General features: G+C 40.0%; 1 long non-coding RNA gene across 1 annotated transcript; it reads left to right on the top strand.

Moving 5' to 3' along the window:
• Positions 1-969: 969 nt before the first annotated feature.
• Positions 970-6,571, top strand: LOC148777612 (uncharacterized). Its single transcript, XR_016037515.1, has 3 exons — positions 970-1,099; positions 2,356-2,521; positions 6,336-6,571. It is a non-coding gene; the product is annotated as an uncharacterized LOC148777612 (long non-coding RNA).
• Positions 6,572-6,960: the final 389 nt, after the last annotated feature.

The raw sequence follows: 6,960 nt of genomic DNA, 5'->3' as shown, positions 1-6,960 counted from the left end.
ATAACAGAAAAGAATCATTTTTATTTACTCTAATAACGTTATCATTAAAGTAGATTAAAAGATACATCCAATCAGTTAATAAAATTACAAATCTAGGCTTTAAAAAATGTAAGTACTGCTGAAATCTCTTAGTGATTCAATTTAGCTAAGCCATGAAGTAGAAACTGTAAAGCTTCTTGATTTCACAGATGGTAGAATTCCAGTTCAAATGTCATGCCTCTCTGTGAAACCTCCCTGACAGTCTCATCCTCCTGTGTGGGATTAATTAAATCTCTTGATTTCTGGCTGTTAGCAAATTGTATTTAGATTCACTGTTTACATGGCCCTACCTACCATGAGCTTCTGGAGGGGAAACACTAGCCATGCGATCGATCTTCTCCCCTTTTCAACATAGTACAGGCACACACGAACCATTAAGTAAACAAGTACTGAATTTCACCATAAACTTCTTAAACAAATTTACACTTATTTTATAAAACTAAGAATATGTAGAAAATTTAGATGTAACTACTGGCAACATTTTGATATATTTGTTTGAATTTGCAAGTCCATTATTCTCTTTAAGAAAAGATGTTTCCTAATCTCAAGTTGTTTCTCCTATGAAGGAAAAGTGAAGCAATTTGCTTAAAAACTTCCCCCGAAGTTAAATATTGATTTAGCAACTCTTATTAATATAATCCCCTCTTCTCTACTGTGTAACTGTTTTTAAATGGATTGGCAATGGATGAATAATAAGCAACTCCCTTTACAAATATTAAAAGACACCATTCAAACAAAACAAAAACCTCTTTCCACATGAATTTAGTGAGGCCTTAATTATTCTTTCTAAGCACACAGTGTTGTAAAACGTGGAATACACACACTCAGTTTACCCCCTGCTGAAATGACATGAGAGAAGGTTCTAGGGAAGTGCTGAAGGGCACTGGTAATTGCTCACTCACTTGTCATGCCTCTAAATCAGCAGATGAGCCAGAAGCAAAGCGGCAGCAGCGGCAACAGCACTCAGTTTTGTGGGGAGGTGGCTTCCATAAACGGTTCCCTCTCCTTAGGGAGCTCACAGGCTGTGGAGAAGACAGACACGTGGAAAATTAATTACCAGGTAAGGTGAGAAATGCCTTGTGGAAGGTACAGAGTTGTGCTATGGGAGAGAAGAAAGAGGAAGAGCCGGCTGCCTGAGGATCAGGGCTGATAGACTGGAAGATGTCTGATTGGGGTCTTAAAGGTGAATAAGAATTCACCCGGAGATATTCATAAGGTTAGGAATTGTGTTTACTGAGCTTGCTTTTTAGGTAGTTCAGGTCTGCACCCTCATAAAGAGTCTTTTTAAAAGTTTAACAATAAAATATATGAGCCGATAAAGGATCAGGGGGAGTACAGTCACCTCAGCAGATGCTAACAGCCCAGCAATAAGTTTAGACCATGATATCTAGTTATACTCATGAAAATGCACGCAGCAGGGTGACCAATTTACCAGCAGAGGAAAAAGGAAAGACGCATAGAATACGCAGGATTTATTCATTTTCCCCAATAAAGACTAAGCTCCTTCACATGCTTTTGTTAATTCATGACTTTTCCGATTTATAGTCCAGAGACACATTACGCTGTTTTTAAACAGCTGTTGTAAGTAACACACAAGATTTTATTTAGACCACATCACCTGAATTTTTATTTCTGCCTCATTCAGCTCAATGTTGTTACATTTGTTGGAGTCATAAATTGGGTATTTACTTAGATTACTTAGCGACACCAAGTGGCAGAGGCTGGGACCAAAGGCTACTTTAGCAGTGAAGCGTGTGCATCTATCTTCATGTTTTGCTCCATGAAAGCCCTCATACTCCAAGTGTTCTCTTCAACTCATTCTAATGACAGGCAGTGGTTAATTCTATGTGTCAACCTGACTGGGCCAGTAGGTTTCCAGATTAAAAATTATTACTGGGTGTGTATGTAAGAATGTTTCTGATGAGAATAACATTTGAATCAGGGCACTCAGTAAAGCAGATCGCCCTCTCCAAAGTGAGTGAGCACCATTCCTTGAGGACCTGAATAGAAAAAAAAAAGGCAGAGAAAGAAGGGATTATCCCCTTTGCTTCCTGTCTGTCTGCTTGAACTGGGGCTTTGATTTTCTCCTACCCTTGGACTGGGGTTTATATTATACCATCCGCTCCCCTGGCTCTCAGGCATTCAGACTCAGACTGGAATTATATCACTGGCTTCTCTGGGCCTCCAGCTTGCTGATAGCACATTGTAGGACTTCTCAGCTTCCATAACTGTATGAGCCAATTCTCCATAATAAATCTTTCCAGATCTAAAGCTATATACCCAGCTAAATATCTAACTGGTTCTGTTTCTCCGGAGAACTCTAATGCTAGATTCTAAAGCAAATCCATGCAAGCAGCTTGACCTGAAATAGAAGTGATAAGAGAGAGAAAAAAGCGAAAGAGAAGAGCAAGAGGGATGGAGAGAGGAGAAAAGACCTCTGGTTGAAACTGAAGAGCTGTTTTAAAGTTGCAGAGGAGCCAAGGTCAGTTATGAGGGTATTTATTATTTGGCCACATTCATAAGAAGAAATGGGGCTTCCCAAGTGGTGCAGTGGTAAAAAGTCCACCTGCTAATACAGGAGATGCAAGAGACATGGGTTCAATCCCTGGGTCGGGAAGATCCCCTGGAGTAAGGAATGACAACTCACTCCAGTATTCTTGCCTGGAAAATCCCATGGACAGAGGAGTCTGGCGCGCTATACTCCATGGGTCGCAAAAAGCCAGACATGGCCTAGTACACAGCATACACACACACATAACAGGAAATAGAGAAGTCCATTGTTGATTCAGAAGATGTAATGAGAACCTCTGGCAGTCTGAAGAAGAAAGACTCAATATTTTGTTCCTACCTTTTCCACTCAGATTTGAGAATATAGAATAAACATGTCTATGATAATTTCAAAGTCCAAGATACATCCAAATGTAGACTTCAAAAAATTATTTTCATAAATTATAAAATGCCTTTCACACATCTCAATCTCTGTCCCCTCTGTCCCTTCTTTATTCACCTTATCACATCCACTTGCTTTTCCCACTAAATGGATGTCTTGAGATGTGAACATTAATCTCATTTAGAGCAACATTCAATGTTGCTCTAAAAATAAAGTGGTGATTTGCTACCCTGGCATATCCTGTCAGAAAACCAATCAATCTACCAAAGTAATAAAAAAGCAAAACAAGTACAGTCATTAGTAAAAAGTAATTTAAAAAACAAAAGTATAACAAAGTTACTAGAAGAAGTGAGGGTGCATGTGACAGCTTTACATGAGCTGAAGGTTTGAATCCCGGACAAATCTCATCCAGGGGTTCTGTAGGAACTCAAGCAAGATGCTGCTGCCTTAAATCTTTGAGAAAACACACAGAACAGGAATAATGTTACAGTACTGGACTCAATTTTAAAAACTAGAACAGATTTCTGAAAATGCAGACCAGGGAACCCTCAACATGGTTTTATTGTTTAGTTCCTAAGTCATATCTGACTCTTTGCGACCCCATGGGCTATATAGTCTACCATGCTCCTCTGAACATGGGCTTTCCCAGGCAAGAATACTAGAGTAGGTTGCCATTTCATTCTCCAAGGGATCTTCTCAACTCAGGGATCAAAACTGCGTCTCCTGCCTTGGCAGGTGGATTCTTTACCACTGAGCCACCTGGGAAGCCCAAGAGGAGCTGGCCCTGTTTTTCATGGCCCAGTTCCCTTTCCAAAAGTAGAGTTCATCACCTATGTGTTTAGCCCTTTAAGTTTCTGGGCCCATAGGAACTTTATCTGAAACATTAGGAGCTACTTGCTCCTTGGAGGTGGAATTCAGAGATGGTGTTGTGTGGAGCAGCCTTGATTCTGAGGTCCAAGTGTTTTGTGGGCACCTGGGTGAACTGAAGTGTTTCTGGGACACCAAAATACCAGGCAGCAAGACTGATTGTAACCTCTGCCTATTGAGGGTGTGTGGCATTGATTGGTCTCCATCTCTTTCCCAGAGAACTGAGGAAAGTAGGGAATGACCATGAGGATTCTCTACATTTTTAAAGGATCTTCCCCAACGTCATGAAACATGACAGTGGGATTTCAGGCAGGTGTGGGAGATATTTGGAGGAAAAGAGAAGCACTGTATTGTGTCCTAAATAAAACTGATAGGAAAGTCTTTATTTTATGAAAACCTCCTGTTACTTATATTTTTAACATTTAAGAAAACAATGACAAAAATCAGATACCTGTTAATATTTAACAGCCCTACTTTAAAGTGGTGCTTTATCCAAAATAATACTGGGCAAGTAGCAATCATTTATTAATATTTTGGTAAAAAAAAAAAAACCCTGATATTTTCAAGTTGTTACAAAAATAATTAACTGTTAAAATACACATTATAATACTTGGATACTTAATCCCAATCTTTATATGTCCTCACTGGCAAAAGATAATATTGTTTTATTTCCTCAGAACAGAGTCTGACCTATGCTATCTTTTCCCATGGAGTCACTTTGAATAAAAACGTGTTTGACTGAAAGGCAATACAAAGTTGAAGTATTTTGTCACTGTCAACATTAGTAACATCAATAACAGTTATTAAAATCAATGTATGACTAGACTACAAAATATTTCAAAAATAAGATGGATTAGCAGATACGTGGGAGGAATAATAGAGGCATGTGACAGTGGAAGCAGAGTGCAACGTTTATGGTAGAACTGGAGAGTCCCATGGGTGGAGGAGCCTGGTAGGCTGCAGTCCGTGGGGTCGCTAAGGGTCAGACACGACTGAGAGAGTTCACTTCCACTTTTCACTTTCACACATTGGAGAAGGAAATGGCAACCCACTCCAGGGTTCTTGCCGGGAGAATCCCAGGGACGGGGGAGCCTGGTGGGCTTCTGTCTATGGGGTCACACAGAGTCGGACACGACTGAAGTGACTTAGCAGCAGCAGCAGCAGCAGGTGGTGGGTGCATGGTGTTCACTTTAAAATCCTTTCACCTTTGCTATCTGTGTTAAAATTTTCATAATTGCATATTGGGAAAAAGTCAGTGGGAAGCAAAACAACATAGTTCTATGATTTAAAAAATTAATGTATGGGATTTCTTCAGAATTATTTTACCAGATATTCATTTGATAAAGAAAACTATAAGAAGTCTTTCCTTATACTGACAATAGTCAACACAGCTTGACCTTCATGAAAAAGGAAGGATATATATGTGTTTATCTGAATTATCAATATATGTGTGAACGTATTTACCTGGATTATCTGTATGTATGTATACACATATACATGTATATATATGTATGTGTGTGCATATGTATTAGAGGATGCAGAGAATGAAGGGGTGATAAAGAATAAGATAAAGGAACCATGGAAAACTGCAAAAGCTTTAAACAGATCTGAAAGGTGAGGTCTGACTATTTTAGATTACAAAAGCCACCAAAAGAAGTTCTGTCTAAAATATGTTGACGGAAACCCAGCGCAAAATGAATATGAAAATGCACTTCCATGTTTCTACTAGGGTTAGGGGATTTAATGATTTGCTCCCCCAGCCGAGGATCAGATTCACTGGTGTGACACTGACACATTCACTCCTCTAAAGCTCGGATTCAGTGCGTCTGGGATGGGACTTGGGCATCCATATTGTTATTAATGCCAGAGGAGATTCCCATGCACAGCTGGTTTTCAGCACTATTTCTTTGCCCCTGAAGTTGCAGACAGCAAATTATTTCTTAGTCATGAGAGCAGCAGACCTATAAATTTCTCTTTAAATTATTAGTCCTCGCTGTTCTTTCCTCCCATTTCATTCAGCTCTGTTCTGTTAGTTGAAAAGTTGTTATTTTCTCCAGGGCTCCAATAAACCATCATTTCAAACCTGAAGAAAATAAGTTTATAAGATCTAATTGTGGTCTTAAAAAAAAAAAAGACTTGAAATAGAGAAGAGGAAGTTGGTCAAACAGGGCTTCCAAAGAAGAAACAAACGTGTAAGGAGAGGGGAAGAGAAGGGCAGTGGGTTCATAAACCCTGGGGAAACACTTTTTTGTCACAATGAAGCACTCTTTAGAGATCTGAGGTAGAATATCACGTCAGCCAGGTTAAAAAGAGTGGAGGGTGATCACACATGGCAGTGTGCCCGCATGAGTTCTGGTTTATGTCTACAGGGCCAGGGTAATTATTAACAACGGACCTTTACTGACTTTAGATAAGAAATTACAAGGTCACCCCCAAGGTTAAGTAAGAGTGTTTGGAAGATCAGATTATAAATATGTAAATATAGACTTTAGCAAGTTTCTTAACCCCTGAGCCTTTGCACCTTCATTTGCACCTTCAGAATGCTATCTTGAAGATTATTGTGAGGCTTCAATCAACGTGAAACGCCTGGCTCCAAGGCTGCCACTGTGTGGGGGTTCAACAAGCAGCAGTGGTTCATCCCACAGCTTGGAACCCAGACTGCTTGAAGTCAGATCAAGACTCCATCACCTCTGTGCACTGTGACTTGGAACAATTTCCTTGCCCTCTCAATTTCTCAGCTTCTTTCCCGTAAAATGTACATAAGGAGAGTCTTTGCCAAGCAGAATTCATTATATAGATAAAATGAGTAAGAATAAACTTAGTGCCTTGAACAATACTTGGCACATAGTATCAGTATCAGTTCAGTCGCTCAATCGTGTCCAATTCTTTGCAACCCCCTGGACTGTAGCACGCTAGGCTTCCCTGTCCATCACCAACTCCTGGAGCTTGCTCAAACTCATGTCCATCAAGTCAGTGATGCCACCCAACCATCTCATCCTCTGTTGTCCCCCTCTCCTCCCGCTTTCAATCTTCCCCAGCATCAGGGTCTTTTCCAATGAGTCGTTCTTCACATCAGGAGGCCAAAGCATTGGAGATTCAGCTTCAGCATCAGTCCTTCCAATGAATATTCAGGACTGATTTCCTTTAGGATTGACTGGTTTGAT

This window comes from Moschus berezovskii, chromosome 6 (assembly GCF_049115385.1).
Source record: "Moschus berezovskii isolate FMDL1 chromosome 6, NW_MosBer_1.0, whole genome shotgun sequence".
Classification (NCBI taxonomy): Eukaryota; Metazoa; Chordata; class Mammalia; order Artiodactyla; family Moschidae; genus Moschus; species Moschus berezovskii.
Note: the sequence above shows the minus strand (reverse complement) of the source record. Positions and strands in the feature narration are given on the sequence as shown.